Source organism: Kogia breviceps, chromosome 3 (assembly GCF_026419965.1).
Source record: "Kogia breviceps isolate mKogBre1 chromosome 3, mKogBre1 haplotype 1, whole genome shotgun sequence".
Lineage (NCBI taxonomy): Eukaryota > Metazoa > Chordata > Mammalia > Artiodactyla > Physeteridae > Kogia > Kogia breviceps.
In genome coordinates, this window is record NC_081312.1 from 185,347,492 (window position 1) to 185,367,093 (window position 19,602).

The following is a 19,602-nucleotide window of genomic DNA, read 5'->3' on the forward strand; positions in this document are numbered from 1 at the left end:
TCTTACTTTTTCTTATCACCCTGCCCCTCCCTCTGTCTTACTTGCCCTCTCCACATTTTCAGAAGAGCAGTCTTTGGTAGAGATTTTAACCGACAGCCAGATCTTCTAGGTAGTCCTAATCCTTGTGGCTCCTAGTGCAGGTAGCACTGAAACTTGTAAATAGTCGTGAACCTTGTAACGTTCATGGAACCTACTGACACCAGAGTGACAACGCGTGGAAGGTCTTCTCAACAGAGCCCTTGCGGAGGCAGAAGTCAGAACAGCTGTCCGGTCAGGCTCGTGACCGGTGTGGGTTCTGCATGGCCCTCAGGGCCTCCTTCTCCTGGGCATTTTGAGAGATTGTTTATATACGTAGTCAGAGAAACGGGTATCTTAACAGTCAAGTAAAACTGGGTCTCACTGATGGATAAGGCAGGCCAGACCCATAGGGACTCTCACGCTCACAGTCGTAGGTTATGGAGGCCCAGAGTGCACGTGAGGGCCGACAGCCTCATGGCTGGTTAGCGGCTCAGAAGCCTGGGGGATCTTGATCAGTTATGTTATTTCTATTTAAAGTTCGTGACAGGCACGTCCCTGGCCGCCCAGCGGTTAAGACTCCACGCTTCTGCTGCGGGGGCTCGGGTTCGATCCCTGGTCCCTGGCTGGGGACCTAGGATCCCGCGCGCTGCACAGCGTGGGCAAAAAAAAAAAAAAAGTTAGTGATGAATTTAAGTAAAGCATATTGTGGCATGTTCACATAATGTCATTTGAGGAGGAAACATGTAGCTTGTCTACCTATTGTGGACACCTGTTTTCAAGCTAAATTTTTATGTATGGGGCATGTTGAAACTTCTGTTTTCTTTCTTTTATATGTTGTGTGCATCTCTTATGAATCTGGAGGTGGCCTCTCTGAGCAGTTGCTGTTTGCCTTGGACACTCAGATGTGTGGCTGCTCACACAGGCCGTATTGGGGCTTTTGCTGAGGCCCTGTGTCCACGGTGTCCAGGCTTCCTGGAGGGGGTGGACTTAAAGAGGAACCAAAGGCCTCTGCAGAAGCCGGCACAGCTGCGTGACAAAGGGGGACGATAGCTAACGGTACCAGTATCTTCAGTTCTGACTATGAGGGTCCCCGAATTCAATGCCTTCCGTCGGGAACCAGGTCGGATGTGCTGTTTCTGACACCTGGCTGCATCTGATGGCGGCCCTGCCTCCTGGCCTGTCACATCAGCCGGACTGACTGCCTGAGCGCTGGCAGTGCCAACAGCTCAGCCTTCTTACCCACCTTCCCACACTCGGGGGCGGCTGGGGCTTAGTCAGGGGGCGTCAGCGGTCCCACAGAGCCACATCATACAATATGAAATTGCTGTTTTAAATGACAGGTAGTACTGAAACATCCCCCCACTGAAGAGAGGTGAATATAAACAACCTGCTAGGCTCCCACTTACTCATTCAACAAAGTCAGTGGCCCTGTATTAGGTGTTTACGCATGGTGTTAAGCTCTGGGGATGTAACGGTAAGCAAAACAGAAGCACAGAGTCTTACCCACTGGCCCACCAGGAAAGTCCCATGTTTCTGCTTTTGAGATTGGTGTTATGACAACTGGTACATATTTAGTTCTGACATAAACCCTTATTGAGTGGGTGAATTGAAATGGTCAATCTCAGTAGTTTTATTATGAGTGTGCCTTCCCAGTCAGCTACTAGTGGCCAGGCCAGGTTGCTGAGATTGAACTAAGATTTATTGCTACGTGATTGGGTATGATTGAGAATGACATAATACTTGAGAACTTGTGGAGTTGAAGTTAGGCAAGTTTGTCAAATAAATACAGGAGATGTCAAAGGCTTTTTTTTTTTTTTTTTTGCGATACGCGGGCCTCTCACTATTGTGGCCTCTCCTGTTGCGGAGCACAGGCTCCGGACGCGCAGGCTCAGCAGCCATGGCTCACGGGCCCAGCTGCTCCGCGGCATGTGGGATCTTCCCGGACCGGGGCACGAACCCGCGTCCCCCGCATCGGCAGGCGGATTCTCAACCACTGCGCCACCAGGGAAGCCCCGATGTCAAAGGCTTTGATGAAGCATCGTTTCAATGGATGAGGCCTGGTTTTAAACAGCAGACAGATCACCGTGGCGTGAAGCAATAAAATGTGAAGTGGGACATTCTCAACTGAAGTGTCAGGAAAAGCATGGATTTAACAACATTGTTAGTGGTCACACAAGTGATCCACGTCAAACCTCCTGTACGAAAATTAATATGTGGAAAGGATTCCGGGGAGGTAGTGGTGACGGCATAGTTTTTCAATTCCCATGTTAAAACAACAGTATGATGACGTTGACAGCAAAACGAGGTAACAAAGATACCCTCACAACCCCCAAGATACAAGCAGCTGGGGGTAAAGTACCACCAGCTCCAAGATCTGGAAGGGTACAGTATTTGAAAGAGGCAGTAGGGTAGCATCTGATAAACCCGAGGGCAGGAGAACCACAGTATAACCACCAGGACTGCAGGGGCTGAGTCACTGTCACCCCAGGAATTCTCAAAACCAACTTGCCAGAGATCCCTTCCAGCACAAGGCCTCACACTGAAGAAAAGTTGCTGGGAGTAGAATTAAAATTGGGTAGGATAGGGACAGTAGATAAAAGAAGGTTGTCTAGTTCAAGGTGGGCAGGGGAAGTAGAGCCAGAAAGTCCCAGGAATCAAGCTGCCATACTTTTTAACACAATGCAGAAACAACACAAGAATGAATCTGTGAAGTTAACAAAGCTTTCCTGACTCCTTAGTCCATAAGTTCAGGAAAATTAATTTTACGTGAAAATGAGCAAAATAACATCAAGGCCAAATCCCATATGAAATTATAAGGAAAAAGAATAAGCAGAATAACACCTCTATGGAAAATGGGAGCATTCCAGAAACATGTGCCCATAAAAGAAAACTAATTTTTTATTGCAAGATGAGCTTTTAAAGAAATAGTATAAAACATGAAAGAACAACATCAAATCAGAATTATGGGCTTCCCTGGTGGCGCAGTGGTTGAGAGTCCACCTGCCGATGCAGGGGACGCAGGTTTGTGCCCTGGTCCGGAAAGATCCCACATGCTGCAGAGCAGCTAGGCCCATGAGCCAGGGCCTCTGGGCCTGCACGTCTGGAGCCTGTGCTCCGCAACGGGAGAGGCCACAACAGTGAGAGGCCTGCGTACAGCAAAAAAATAAATAAATAAATAAATAAAATCAGAATTATAAGATGACAGAACTCAGGAAAGAAAATGCTTTAGGATCATAAATAGAAACGTAAGAACATAAATAAAACAATGCCTTAAAAGAAATAGGAGGTGTAAAAAATTTTTTAATAAAAAATGAAAGACTTAAAGATTTTTAAAAGATTAAAAAGTGACATTGAAGATAGGTAAAGAAGGTCAAACATAGTACCAATAGGAGTTCATAAGAAAACCAAGGCAAGAAAAAGACATTAAAAATATTTTAGAAGCACTTCCCTGAAATTAGAAATTATGTATTGAAAGAGCACTCCAGATAACTAATATTGACCAAAAATAACCATCAACAAGACGTACTCTAGTGAAATTACTGGACTGTAAAGAGGAAATTACTAGATTATTAGAATTTTCAACCGTACTATTTTATACCAGATGCCGGTGGAGCAATGTGTTTAAGATTCTCAAGAAAAGAAAGTCAAGGATTTCCTATCTAACAAAACGGACTTTGAAATATAAAAGGCACAAATTGTTATCAGCATTTAAGAATTCAAGAAGGGCTCTTCTCATGGTCCCATTTTTAAGAATCAATTACAGAAGTTTACAGACTACAGATTACAGAGTTTCAGGCTACCAAAATGTCTTGGAGACATCAGCATAAGGACTGGTGGTTGAATATTAAATATTTAGTTACTTATAATAGAAATAAGACTAAATGAGGGCCAACAGGGAGGATAGATAGTCCTTAATGACTACATACACCCTCCCAAATGAAGATTTAGTACCATTGTTATGAAGAATGGGGAGGACATATGCAGAAATTCAAAAATATTTTTAGTAATTGTATTGGTGGTATTATTCTGGTTGGTGTATAATGTAACAGGCGACTAAACAAATGAACACTTCTGGAATATCCTAATTCTGTCATCCCCTGGGTCCCTGAGAATCAAGATTCTCCAGCTGAGAACAACTGGAAAACCTGGTAACATTTTAAAATCAACGTTATTGAAGTACAATTTACATACAATAAAATATGCCCATTTAAGTGTATACTTCGATTAGTGACAAATTTACTCACCTGTGTAAACCACTAGCACAGACAAGACAAAGACCATTTCCATCACCCCCAGAAGTTCCAAGGGCCCATTTTGGCCAATATCTATTCTCCAGACCTGGTCCCAAGCAAATACCGATGGGCTTTTCTATAACTATAGATGAGATTTGATTCTGCTAAAGGTTCATATAAGTATAATCATTATGCAGATACTCTTTTCTGTCCAACTTCTTTGATTCACTGAAACGTTTTGTGATTCACTGTAACGTTTTGTGATCCACCCAGGTGTTTGTGTGTCTTTTTATTGCTGCGTGGTATTCCATCGTGTCTCTATTGCACTTGTTTATACATTCATCTCAATACTTATTTTGTGGGGAGAGGGAATTTATTGGGAAAGAGGCCCAAGGAGTGATAAAATGTGCCATATTTTGATAGATGTGGGGTGTGAATTTGTCAAAGTTCATCAGACTATTCACTTAAGATCTTCACAATTCCCTGCATGTAAATTATGCCACAATAAAAAAAGGGGGGAGATGTGTTTAAAACTTTTAAAAGAAGCTTAGCCTCACTGTGGGACCAGAACATCCAGAACATCTAAGTCACAATTTTTCATACACAGTGTATGGCATTCAATTAAAAAAACAAGACAAAACAAAAAAAAGCAGAGAATAGGGCTTCCCTGGTGGCGCAGTGGTTGAGAGTCCGCCTGCCGATGGAGGGGACACGGGTTCGTGCCCCGGTCCGGGAAGATCCCACGTGCCGCGGAGCGGCTGGGCCCATGAGCCGTGGCCGCTGAGACTGCGCGTCCGGAGCCTGTGCTCTGCAATGGGAGAGGCCACAACAGTGAGAGGCCCGCGTACCACCAAAAAAAAAAAAAAAAAAAAAAAAAAAAAGAGTAAAAGCAATAATTGACCAAAATCAATAGAAAATACAGACAATAGAAATAGTTACATGTGAGTTCCAAATATTGGAATTGTCCTGTTTTACAAAAGCTGTGATTAGTATGTTTAAGACATTGAATGAAAAGATCGAGAATTTCAGCAAAGAACTAGAAATTATAAGACTCAAATGGAAATTCTGGGACTGAAAAATACAGTAGTTGAAATTAAGAACTCCTTAGATGAGCTTACAGATTAGACACAGCTAAAGAGAGAATGGTACCAGAAGATATCTCAACAGATAATATCCAGACTGAAACCTGGAGAGACAAAAGGATAGAAAATAAAGAATTGAACATAAGGGTTATATGGGAAATGGTGAAAAAAATTTAACATCCATGTGGCAGGGGTTCCAGGAAAGGCGAGAGAGAATATGGTAGAAGCACTATTTGAAGAGAAAATGGCTGGGAATTTTCCAAAATAGAAAATTGACAAACCATAGATGGAGAGAGCTCTCTAAACACACAGGATAAATACAAAAAAAACCCCACATCATTGTAGGGATATCATAGGGAAAGTGCCAAACAATAGAGAAAAAAGAAAAACGACATGGTACCTTCAAATAAGCAATAATAAAATTGGCCACTGACTTCTCAACAAAAAGAGTAAAATACTGAAAGTAAACTGCCAACCTAGAATTCTCTACTTGCATTATTGTGATTTGTAAGAAATATATATTTGGTCATTCAGATATATTTTGGTCATATATATTCAAATTATATAAATTTTTTTTTCTGTATGTATTTAGTATTTGTCTGCAGTTCCTGGCTCACAGCTCCCCAAACACTTGGAATTTACTGAGAGCCTGAGAGGTAAGAGCAGTGGGAGTATCTTTTGTTATAATATTTGGTCTCTTGTCCTCAGTTCCTGGAAATATCAAAGCCATAAAAGTGAAATGCCTCCCCCTCATTTTCTGGTCTTTTTTTTTTTTTTTTTTTTTTTTTTGCGGTACGCGGGCCTCTCACTGTCATGGCCTCTCCCGTTGCGGAGCACAGGCTCCGGACGCGCAGGCTCAGCGGCCATGGCTCACGGGCCCAGCCGCTCCGCGGCACGTGGGATCCTCCCGGACCGGGGCACAAACCTGCATCCCCTGTATCAGCAGGCGGACTCTCAACCACTGCACCACCAGGGAAGCCCCTCTGGTCTTCTTTTGACTCTAGTAGTTTTCAATATTTCACTTCTCTTACTGTAACTATTAGCTATGTATTCTTTTACTATTTTTTTATGATTAACAAAAGAGACAAAGAAATCTGTCATAGACAAAGAAATAATCTCCATAATATTTAAAGAGCTCTTAGAAATTAAGAAGAGACCAATAATGCAGGAGGAGAATGAACAAAAGAAGAAAGAGAAGAGCAACCATGAAAGTAATAAGCGATTCAGGCAGGAATCGTCAGTGGATGCTGAACTAGCGAGTGGAGGGTGAATGAGATATGAGGTGTATTCCTCCCTCTTCTTTCAGTCGTACCCCACACTGCAAGTGCTGTGCGATCTGTAGACACTAGCCCTCGCTACAGCTTTATTATTATCATTACTACAATCACTCCTCCTCCCCCTCCTCTTCCTTCCCTTCTTTTAAAAAAGTTTTAAAATTATTTTTTAATAAATTTATTTAGTTAGTTTCGGCTGCGTCGGGTCTTCGTTGCTGTGTGCAGGCTTTCTCTAGTTACGGCGAGTGGGGGCTACTCTTGGTTATGGTGCGCAGGCTTCTTATTGCTGTGGCTTCTCGTTGCGGAGCATGGGCTCTAGGCGTGTGGGCTTTGATAGTTGTGGCTCTTCAGGCTCAGTAGTTGTGGCTCGCGGGCTCTAGAGTGCAGGCTCAGTAGTTGTGGTGCACGGGCTTAGTTGCTCCGCGGCACGTGGGATCTTCCCGGACCAGGGCTCGAACCTGTGTCCCCTTCCTTGGCAGGCGGATTCTTTTTTTTTTTTTTTTTTTGTGGTACGCGGGCCTCTCACCGTTGCGGCCTCTCCCGTTGCGGAGCACAGGCTCCGGGGCCACGGCTCACGGGCCCAGCCGCTCCGCGGCACGCGGGATCTTCCCGGACCGGGGCACGAACCCGTGTCCCCTGCATCGGCAGGCGGACTCTCAACCACTGCGCCACCAGGGAAGCCCTGGCAGGCGGATTCTTAACCACTGCACCACCAGGGAAGTCCTCCTTCCCTTCTTATATCAACCCTCAGTGTCTCTGTGGTAGAAGGAGCTAGGATTGACCTTATTAAGCCTTAGAAACTGCCTTTTACCCTCTTTTGGCATTGATGTTCTTGAAATTACTATCTTTCCACTTCTAAGGAGACACTGTCTTGAAACTGAAGATTTTCTTGGATTCTCAGCTGCTTTGTTTGGCAGCTGGTTATAAGGGCTACAATGGTAAAACTAGGAACATTGAAATTACATTTGAAGAAGAAGGAATCTACATTTTTTCAAAGTTGTATTCCACGATTTATGTTTCAAAACAGAGCATTGGGAAGAAAAATTTCCCCGTATGACAGGAATATTTGTGTGTGAGGCTAATCTCCAACAATTTACCTGTTTTTGAAAACTCAACTTCTGAAAAGTCTGATAGGCAAGGGTAACTGTTAAGACTCTTTTCATCATTTTTGGATGAATTTATACCTGGGCTTAGGGCACCAGAGCATGTGTGACATTTATTAATATATCTCATATCGATGTAAGATTTTCAAAACTTTGTCATATGTTGCTTTGGGTTGGGGTAACCAACACAGAATTGTCAACTCATTTAAAAAATGACTACATTTTGCGTGACATTCAAAAGGGAAGGAGAAAAACATTTTTCATTTAGTGGCTGTGGAAGTTATTTGTGTGGGGAATGCCCTGTTTCCCTGCGTTTCACCTAAATGGAGTGGTAAGTCTGCATATGCTTTTGCAGCTGATGTCACAGTGGATCGTCAATAAGAGGCACATGGTCCCTCTGTCCAAGTAGCCAAGTCTGCTTGAAACTTGAATAGCACTATTTATTAGCCAAACGGCTTCACGTTTTTCTCTTAGAGAACAGTTAGATTTTATTGAGAATAATTGGGCTGCCAGGCAATGGAAAATAAACACTAAACACTGATACTATCATGCTCTTGACTTGTCTGATTTTCCTGGTTCATAATGCATCGTGGCTAGACTGATGAAATCAAACCGTTAATGGTAAATTACCTTTCAGACTGATTTGTCTACTCTGTTCATTATCTTTAGTGAAGATACGGCTGAGGGTGTGTGTGTGTGTGTGTGTGTGTGTGTGTGTGGTGTTTTAATTTCCTTGAGCTTGAGGTAGGAGTTGGAAATGTCTCTTTGCAGAAAGTAAACTTAGTATGTGTATATTTAAAATAAAATATCTACCCACTCATAACCTACATAGATGTCCAAAATATAATCATCAAGCACTTACTGTTTGGACTTGTTCTTGTTTATAGTAATTAATCTTAGGGTCCTAGAAAACAATAGTGGAAACTCTTCTGGTTGTCACTTTTTCTTTTTTTTTTCGGTACGCGGGCCTCTCACTGTCGTGGCCTCTCCCGTTGCGGAGCACAGGCTCCGGACGCGCAGGCGCAGCGGCCACGGCTCACGGGCCCAGCCGCTCCGCGGCACGTGGGATCTTCCCGGACCAGGGCACGAACCCGCGTCCCCTGCGTCGGCAGGCGGACTCCCAACCACTGCGCCACCCGGGAAGCCCTGGTTGTCACTCTTTAAAAAAAACAAAATTTTAAAAAAAATCTTTTTTCTGGTTGTCACTTGTTCCCCCGGAGACGCACTGAACACACAGGGTTCTTCTGCCCCTCGGGTGATGGACATGGAAAAACCTTTGCCATAAATACAGGAAGGCCTTCCAGAGAATAAGATGGAAACTGTAAACGGATTCCAAAGGGGACGAAGTGCGGTTCTATTCAAAAACAGGAAACAGGACTTCTGGATCTGGAGACAATGGCAAAAATTTAAAGCTGGTTTTTGTCTTAGGTTGAAAAATCACATTCAGAAAACCTTTTGTAAATTGAAAAAGAACTTCCTTTGGGGCCTCCCTGGTGGCGCAGTGGTTGCAAGTCCGCCTGCCGTTGCAGGGGAGACGGATTCGTGCCCCGGTCCGGGAGGATCCCACGTGCCGCGGAGCGGCCGGGCCCGTGAGCCGTGGTCGCTGCGCCTGCGCGTCCGGAGCCTGTGCTCCGCAACGGGAGAGGCCACAGCGGTGAGAGGCCCGCGTACCGCAAAAAAAACCTCACAGGCAGGGCTTCCCCGGTGGCGCAGTGGTTGAGAGTCCGCCTGCCGATGCAGGGGACACGGATTCGTGCCCCGGTCCGGGAGGATCCCACGTGCCGCGGAGCGGCTGGGCCCGTGAGCCGTGGCCGCTGCGCCTGCGCGTCCGGAGCCTGTGCTCCGCAGCGGGAGAGGCCACAGCGGTGAGAGGCCCGCGTACGGCAAAAAAAAGAAAAAAAAAAAAAAGGACTTCCTTTGGTATCACCGTCTCCTTGCACGATCTTTTAGACACTCAAGGGCTGCTTGAACACGGCTGTGAGTGGAAGGCAGGGTGAGTGATCGTGAACTGAAGCAGATCTGGGGCGACCTGAGGCCAGTGGCCCCCTTCACCAAAGTCAGGGAGATGCTCTGCAGACCTGGGTTTCCCCAGGAGATCTGGGTTCTTGCCCAGCTGCCCTTATACTGGGGAATGCTGTGCTCTGGTGACTCTAAACTTCTAGTGAATTTGGGAAGGACATGGAAAGCAGAGACCCTCTGGCATTCCTTCCTTGATTCCAGCCAGCCAGCCCGCCAGCCGGTTCCAGAGCAGCTCTGGGCGAGAGGGAACTTGGAGGAGACCCCGAGGCTGGGGGTCAGCAGAGTGCAGGTTCTGGGATCAGAGACACCTGAGTTCCGATCCCATACTTCTCAGCTGAAGTCAAAGCAGATTTCTTTAACTTCTAAGGACTTCAGTTTCTTCATATGTAGAATTCAGACAATCACACCTTCTTTGCAGTTTTTAAGACAAGGATTAAGTAAGAAAATGTCTTGGAAGCACCTTGCATAGTGTCTGGTTTGCAGTAAGTGCCTAATCAGTGTTAATCACAGAGCAAAGTATGATATTACTCCAGCTGCAATCCTGTAATAAAACTTCCATTTTTCACATATTGGGTTTTTTTTGGTCCTTATAAGAACCCCGGGAATTGTGGTGTTTAATAGACATCCTTGCAGTTTAAGATGACACTTTTTTTTGTTGTTTTTTGCGGTACTGGGGCCTCTCAGTGTTGTGGCCTCTCCCGTTGCGGAGCACAGGCTCCGGACGCGCAGGCTCAGCGGCCACGGCTCACGGGCCCAGCCGCTCCGCGGCACGTGGGATCCCCCCGGACCGGGGCACGAACCCGCGTTCCCCGCATTGGCAGGCGGACTCTCAACCACTGCGCCACCAGGGAAGCCCCCAGGGGAGCGTTTTTAAAGGTCACGTTTGGGGGGAGGGCTGCAGGATGCATGACTTCTTTCTGATTGGTTAGTGGTGAGGTAGCAGGGTGATGTCGCAGGAATCTCAGTCATCAGCCAGTTCCAACCAGTCTGGGGTCTAGTGCTTGTGGTCAGCATCCTCCCCTTGGGGGCAGCGTGTCCTTAGTCCCTAAAGAACAGCTAAAAGATACCCACCAGATTGTTACCCACACCCCTGGAGGAGGAACTAGAGCCCTGTTTTGTTTCTTTTTGGCTGTGCCGCACGGCATGCCGGATCCTAGCTCCCCGACCAGGGGTTGAACCCAGGCCCCCTGCAGTGGACGTGTGGAGTCCTAACCACCTGACCAGGGGATTTCAAACTAGGACTCTGTTTTATCCCTGAACCATTGTCATTACTTTTTTACAATATAAATTTATTTATTTTTGGCTGCATTGGGTCTTCGTTGCTGCGCGCGGGCTTCTCATTGCAGTGGCTTCTCTTGTTGCAGAGCACGGGCTCTAGGCACTCTGGCTTCAGTAGTTGTGGTGCATGGGCTTAGCTGTTCCAGGGAAGATGTGGGATCTTCCCCGACCCCAGCTCGAACCCTTGTCCCCTGCTTTGGCAGGCAGATTCTTAATCACTATGCCACCAGGGAAATCCCTGTCATTACTTTTCTTGTTTAACTGCTTTTCCTTTTTCTCTGCAATCCCTCACTTCCCTAATTAGTAACTGCTTCAATCTGCTCTTTGGAACTCAGGGAAGGCCTAGGAGACTAAAGCCTTTTTCTACAAACAAGAAACGGAGAAGCCGAGGGGCTTTTGTAGCCAGGAGGGCCCCGAGGGGTCCTGCTTGTTTTCAATCCCCCCTTTCCTTTGACACTCCTCACTCCTGAGGGGAGCTGGTGTAGGACAAGAAAGGGAATAAAGTTTTAGATAGAGAGGGTAATCATGAACTCGGCAGAGGAACTCGCTTTTAGGGGGACTCTTTCAGTTCAGAGCCCTGGGATTCTCCCAGGGGCTCAGGACTGGGAGACCGGGGACCCCTGAAGTTCTTGCTCCACCTCTGCCCTCAGGGCCCTGTTCTCAGTGTTGGAGGACAGCCACTGACCCCTCCTTCCTTTTTCCCCCATCTTTTCTTAAGCAGGAAGCCTGTTTGGGCCCCAGGCTTGCAGGAGCCTTCCCAAGACCTAGGCCTGATGTTGATTTATGGGGACACGGCTCCCCTGTGTGTGCTGGGCGGCCTCCCTTAACGGGATCTGTCACCTTCCCTAACCGCCACGCATCTGGGGCCAGAGCAGCTGCCTCTGTGCCTTTGTCTCCGCGCTCACCCGCCCAACAGCAGTGGCCCCTCTCCTCCCGCCTGCCCGGAACGAGAGCTCACGGCCCTGCCCACCAAGTGCTCGCAGTACACACAGTTTACACACTGACCGTAAGCAAGTGTCCTCTGTAAACAGAGAGTCGTGGGTGGCAGCATTAGCTCTCAAACATCATAATCAGCTCTCCTGGTGGCCTCTGAAATTTGTGAGGCTTTTCTTCTCCATGAAATAGGAGGAGCCCCAGAGCTGGTGAGAGCGGAGAGCACATGGGTGGCCTTTGGGACCTGAAACTAAAGTACAGTCCCGACTCGGGCTGCTGAGAACCTGGGTCCCCCTCAACACACACTTGGACGTGCACTCACAGACACACATGCACACACACACATGCACACACACGCATACACATTCACACACACATGCATGCACACATTCACATATGCACACACTGCCACACACTCACACAGATGCATACATGAACAGTTCACATATGCACACTCACATGCACACCCACCCACACACATTCGCACACATTCACGTATGCACACACATGAACACACATGCACACACACAAGTACACACACACACCCACACGTGCACACACACTCCCTTGCGTGTATCTCGGTGGGCTGAGCTGGGGGCCCGGGAAGCTGCTTCGTCGGCCACATGGTTTCACGGCAGACTCGGCTGTATTTCCCTGCATCCCACTCCACCCCCCACCTCCACCCCCACCCTCTGTCAAATTTCAGAGAAGGTCAGGTATGAACTGGGAAGGCCTGGTCCGGAGACTTGGGTGCTCGCAGCCCCGCCTGGGTCTGGGTGGGGAGTGAAGTCCCACCAGGGGGACGGGGTGTCTCTGAGAGCCGTGTGCCCAGCTGCTGCCCCCGGTGGCCGCGTGCCACGCAGGCCGGTCTGCCCCGTCCTCCGTGGGTGCCAGAGTGTACCTCGGGACAGAGTTCACGACAGACACCCCAGTGACCTGCCTGCCGACCGGTCGGAGCTCCAGCCGCGCTGCCTCAAAAGCGGACTGCAGGGTCCGCAGACACACACGTGGGGCGCGCAGGTCCGGCTCCCCACTTCCGGGCTGTGAGGCGTCGGGCAATTTATTCATTCAGCTCCCGTGAGCTTGCTTCCTCGTCTGTAAAAGTGCAGATGAAAGAGCCCCCCTGCCCCGGGCTGTTGACGGGATTAAAGGGCAGCACGTGTGTGAAGGGCCTGCCGTCCGGGGCTCAATACGCTGCAGGTGCAGGTCAGCTAACGTCTGCCATCCCTCGCCTCTCTGCGCAGAGGCTCTGCCCGCGCGTTTCCGCCGCGGGGCCCGTGGAGCCTCCGCTTTCAGGTGAGAGTCTGAGAGCGAACAAGGCCAGGCCCTGCGGCGCGGGGATGGCAACCCAGGGCCCCCGGCTCACCCGCTTCTCCCCCGGTCCCCGCGCGGAGGTCAGGACGCAGGGCGGGGTTCGCACCGGCTGCTCCAGCTCAGCCCGGCTGGAGGGGAGGCCGGCGGGCCCGAAGGGCTGAGCGGGCCCGGGGGCAGCGGGGAGTGCGGCGCCGCAGCCCCGGGCCGCCGGCCTCCCGTTCCCCAGGTGCCGGCGCCTCCTGTCTGCGTCGCCTGTGAGGACCGACTCCCTCCTGACCCAGCACCCAAGCCACGCTGGCGGCCACGCGAGGCCAGGACGTGGAGTCTGGTGAGGTCCCCGCGGAAGAACCGTGTTCGAATAACACGGCTCGTTGCTAAGGCCCAGCCGACTGGCGGTCCACCGCCGGGGGCAGGGCGGGAAGCTGGGCAGTGGGCCGCCGCGCTGTGCTGCCCTCCGCCGGCCCCCGGGCCCCGGGCCCCGGCCCCCGGCCCCCGGCCCCCGGCCCCCGGCCCCCGGCCCCCGGCCCCCGGCCGGGCTTCGCGCAGCCCCTGGCGCACCTGCTGCCCTCGTGAAGCCGGGTCCTGCCTGCAGCCCCCCGTCTCCCGTCCCCAGGGCACAGAGGCCCAGCTCTGCTGCCGCGGCCGCTCCCCCGCTTCCAGGAGGACGTGGGCGCCCCGCACCCACTCACCTCGCGGGGCGCAGGCAGACGCAGGTGGTGACAGCGTGGAGCATTTGCTCCCTGCCGTGTAGGTGAATAAATGTCGCGTGTGTGTATACACTTCTTTCGTTTTTCTTTAAATTTTCTTTTAATTTATTTTATGCCAGTGTGTCATCCTCAGTGGCCCATTTCTGAGCTTCACGGCCAGTCAGGCGGATTCCTTGGTCGCTATGGATGTCCCAGGGGTCCTCTATGTCGTGCACAGCTGTTCTAGATCCTGAATAGTGGTTTTTGCGTTGCTCGACAACTCGAGCAGGCCTTCTGTAACGTCTTCCCCCAGTTACAGCGCTTTGTGGACTGCACGTAGCTGCTGTTCCACCGCACTGCGTTGCGGCTCTGCCCCCTTCCACAGCTGGGAGCAGAAGCCCAAGGGTGGTCCTACGTTTTGCCGTTGCCACAGGCCTGAGCCAAACCCTTCCAGGTAACTGGCCATGTCCAGGCTTCACGAGCCTGTCCCTGAGCTCATGTCCCTGAAGCCCGTGTCTGTAGTTGTTTAGGGTTGGTGGCTTGGGGCTGTGCTTGTCCTTCGTAGATAATTCAGGTCCTTGCGTTCTGTCTGTGTTCGCCAGCCATCCCCGTGCAGTCAGATGAGCCACGAGGATGGGGCTGCTACTTCTAAACCGGAAAGAGGCTGAGTTTAACAGGATATCGTCAATATTATATAGTTGATTTAAAACGCTGTGCTCGCTTCTGGTGAACAAAGTGATTGAGTTACATATGGATATATACATAATTCTTTTTATATTCCATTCTTGTTTATTACAAGATATTGAACATATCAGTAGTTCCCTGTGCTCTACAGTAGGACCTTGTTGTTGATCCAGCCTCTCTATATAATCGTTTGCATCTGCTCACCCCCCACTCCCACTCCACCCCTCCCCCACCCACCTCCCCCTTGGCAACCACAAGTCCGTCCTTTAGGTCTGTGAGTCAGTTTCTCTTTCATAGATAAGTTCATTTATGTCATATTTTAGACTCCATATATAAGTGATATCATATGGTATTTGTCTTTTCTTTCTGACTTACTTCACTGCGTTTGATGATCTCTAGGTCCATCCATGTGGCTGCAAATGGCATTATTTCACTCTTTTTTATGGCTGAGTCGTATTCCATTGTGTATATGTACCACACCTTCTTCATCCATTCATCTGTCGATAGACATTTTAGGTTGTTTCCATGTCCTGGCTATTGTGAATAGTGCGGCGAGGAACATAGGGGCGCATGGATCTTTTTGAATTAGAGTTTTGTCTGAATATATGCCCAGGAGTGGGATTGCTAGATCATATGGTAGCTCTACTTTTAGTTTTTTGAGGAACTCCATACTGTTCTCCATAGTGGCTGCACCAATTTGCATTCCCACCAACAGTGCAAGAGGGTTCCCTTTTCTCCACACCCTCTCCAGCATTTGTTATTTGTAGACTTTTTAAATGATGGCCATTCTGACTGGTGTGGGGTGATACCTCATTGCAGTTTGGATTTGCATTTCTCTAATAATTAACAACGTTGAGCATCTTGTGATTGGCCATCTGTATGTCTTTTTTGGAGAACTGTCTGTTTAGGTCTTCCGCCTATCCTTTTGAGTGGGTTGTTTTTTGTTACTGAGTTGTATTAGCTGTTTGTATATTTTGAATATTAAGCCCTCATTGGTTGCATCATTTGCAAATATTTTCTCACAGTCTATAGGTTGTCTTTTTGTTTTGTTTATGGTTTCCTTTGCTGTGCAAAAGCTTACAGTTTGATTAGGTCCCATTTGTTTATTTTTGCTTTTATTTCTATTGTCTTGGGAGACTGACCTAAGAAGACATTGGTATGATGTTATGTCGGAGAATGTTTTGCCTATGTTCTCTTCTAGGAGTTCTATGGTGTCATGTCTAACATTTAAATCTTTAAGCCATTTTGAGTTTATTTTTGTGCGTGGTATGAGGGTGTGTTCTAACTTCATTGATTTATGTGTGGATATCCAGCTTTCTCAGCACCACTTGCTGAAAAATGTTTTTTCTTCATTGTATATTCTTGTCTCCTTTGTCCAAAATTAATTGATCTTAGTTCTGTGGGTTTATGTCTGGGATCTCTGTTGTGTTCTGTTGATCCATATTCTGTGTTTGTGCCAATACCATACTGTTTTGATTACTGTGGCTTTGTAGTATGGTCTGAAGTCTGGAAGGGTTATGCCTCCAGCTTTGTTCCCTTTCCTCAGGATTGCTTTGGCAATTCTGGTTTTTTATGGTTCCTAAAATATAAATTTTAGGATTATTTGTCCCAGTTCTGTGAAAAGTGACATGGGTAATTTGATAGGGATCACATTAAATCTGTAGATTGCTTTGGGTGGTATGGCCATTTTGACAATGTGAATTCTTCCAGTCCAAGAGCATGGGATATCTTTCCATTTCTTTGAATCATCTTGAATTACACTTTTATATACAAAATAAAATTATTGTGTATATCCTGTTTTTGAACCTGATCTTTTCCATTTAGCATATTGTGACTCTGTTCCTGTATCTTTGCATATAGTCTTCTATAACATAATTTTAAAAAACTGCAAAGTATTCCCTTGTGGTCTCCAGAGTAAGGCACATGCAAGACAATCCCCTGGGGTGAGGGAAGAAAATATTGCAACTTCCTCTGCTATTTATTTTTATCCCCAAATAAGCTGATGTCTGGACTCACCGTGTTGCTGCATGCAGTCTGTGAGCCTGATGGTACCAGGTGGTACCCATGGTCCTGGGGGAGGCTGGTGGGGGTGGGGAACCCCACAACTTTCTTCGCTTTTAGCAAACTGCAATTTACTGCAGTTTAGGATTTTTGGTTAGAGAGATTTCCTGATCATACTCTTTTAACTAATAACTGTCACAAAATGGACAGATGGCTGAAAAAGCTTCCTGCAAAGAAAATGTAGAAAGTGAGAGGAAAACAAGAAAATAACAGAATAGGTTCTTCAGTGTCTGGTATGAGCTTGTCATAGTTCTTGTTAGATGTAAGAACACCACCAATATAAACAGACCTGAAAATAAGTCAGCCTCAAACGTATTAACGTTTTGAGAGAATAATGGATATATGAGCCATTCCGTTTGTAATGGCCTTACTCTAAGTGTACCTTGAGAGCTAATAAGAATATCACCATAGGCAGGACATTAAAAAAAAAAAGTCATTGAGAATATAACGACAAATTTCAACATTTTCCACTGATGTTTAAAGACATGAAATATTTCCAAACTTATACGTTTTGACTCAATTACTACTAATAAATGTTTAGAAGCTTAAAAGCCACATGCCAGGGTAAAACTGGCCAAAATAACACGCGGGAAAAATGTGGGGATGAACTTAAATGTCGTTTTTGCCAGAAAATACTACTGGATGATGTATAGAAAGCAGTTGCTAAATATTTGGAGAAACAAGTATTAGAACACACAACACAGTGTGGAAGTTTTGCTCTAGAGGTGGATGAAATCACACACGTTTTCAACGTGATTCGGTTACAGCATTTGCTGAGTTCTGTTTCAAAAACAAAACACATGAAGTATGTTTTTGTAAGCCACTACGAGAAGGATAACTGAAGGATATATATTCTCAATATTAAATAATGTTTGCAATAATGGTTAAAAACAGCAACAACAAATGTTCTTATGCATAGGTATGAGAGCAGATAGAAAATACAGTGTCTGCTTTTTTTTAAAAAAATTATTTATTTAATTTATTTATTTTTGGCTGCATTGGGTCTTTGTTGCTGCGCACGGGCTTTCTCTAGTTGCGGCGAGCAGGGGCAACTCTTCACTGCGGTGCATGGGCTTCTCGTTGCGGTGGCTTCTCTTGTTGCAGAGCACGGGCTCTAGGCGCGTGGGCTTCAGTAGTTGTGGCAGGCGGGCTCAGTAGTTGTGGCTCGCGGGCTCTAGAGCGCAGGCTCAGTAGTTGTGGTGCACGGGCTTAGTTGCTCTGCGGCATGTGGGATCTTCCCGGACCAGGGCTCGAACCCATGTCCACTGCACTGGCAGGTGGATTCTTAACGACTGCACCACCAGGGAAGTCCTAGAGTGCCCGCTTGAACCACAGCGTTCTTGAACTTCAACAGATAGACGTAGACACATAGATAGTAGTCTAGCAAGTGGGGAACAGCACTGTCCTTGGACATGGACTGTCATGGTTCAAATTCCAGGGCTGCTGCTTGCTCGCTGTGAGACAGCAAGTTACTTGACCTCTTTGGGCCTCAGGTTCCTCACCTGTAAAATGGGGATAATAATTATATCTACACGAGGGGTAGTTGCAAAAGTTAAGTGAGTTAATATATCTAAAGCGCTTAAACTATGCCTGACCCATAGTAAGTGTTCCACAAATATCAGCTGATAATTTACACCATGCTTGAAATTTATTTACAAACAAACTACTGTAGCAAGGAATTTGAAACTCGAGTGCGAAGTTCTACTCTGAATATCAGTCACGTAGCTCCATTTATAAAATGAAGCTTTAAACATATAGTAGAATCTTTATAATATTTTTTAAGGACATAGGGAATGAGCAAAGAAGTCTTTTATGTACACAAAGTTTGGATGTGTATCATGTAGCAAATTACTTAAAAGAGCTAATAAATACAGGAATTTGGTGGCTTCTCATATTATGTCATTTAAGTTTCAAAACAAATACATGGGATCTGTCCCTTCAAGTTACGGTGACATTTTAACAATGTAAAATAAAATAATGCTTTTTGAGAGAAATAGTGAGTACATCTTGAGTTCCAATGTTATATGATTTTATTGCTGGAAAAAATGCAGTTATATGTAAATACTGCCATATCTGCTCAGTTTAAAATGTGGAAACAGAAATTTCTAACTTGGTTAAAGGTTTTTCCATGAAATTTTTCGTGTTTTGGATGCATTTGTTAAAAGTATTTAAAAAATGTAAGATGGATTAATTGACATCATAGAAGTGGAAAATTTACTTAGCCCAGTCCCAGAACAGATCTCCGTATGCTTAGTATATGAGAATGAAAAATTCACTTGACTTATTGTGTGCCAAATTATGCCTTTCTCCTATTTGTATCTGCCTTCATAAAAGATTATTTTCAATTATGGCAGCTTTATAACCAAACAGAGAAATATATTGAACTTTAAACAGTTGCATCACAAAGTGGTAATTACGACTTAAAGAAATAATTGAGCATGTCCAAAATCACTCGCTCTCTCAAAGCCGAAATATTGCTGTGGTATTAATGAATAAAATAAGAATTAAAAGATTGCTTAACATGCCCATATTGTATGTTTTTAAATGCACATAACATTTTTAGTACCACAGTACCCATACACAAGTTATTATAAATAAGTACACATTTATTTATCAGGAGGTGTTCTCAAAACTTATGTTTGCTAGGGGTCTGTAACTGTTGACTCAAAGTAGAAGAGACCATTCAATCCCCTGGGACTGGGCACGTAGGCTGTTTCCCATTTTTTTCTGTTTGCCACATTCCTGGCTTATTTTCTGGGGATGGATTCCTAGAACTGGAAATGCTTATTCAGAGGAGCCTATCTATTTTAAGGGAGTATTTTCTACTTGTTTATTTATTACAAATTGCCTGCAGAGACGTAGGAAACCCACAGTATCTGATGCGCTCACAGGAAACCGTGAGAGTGTTCCTCCCCCGC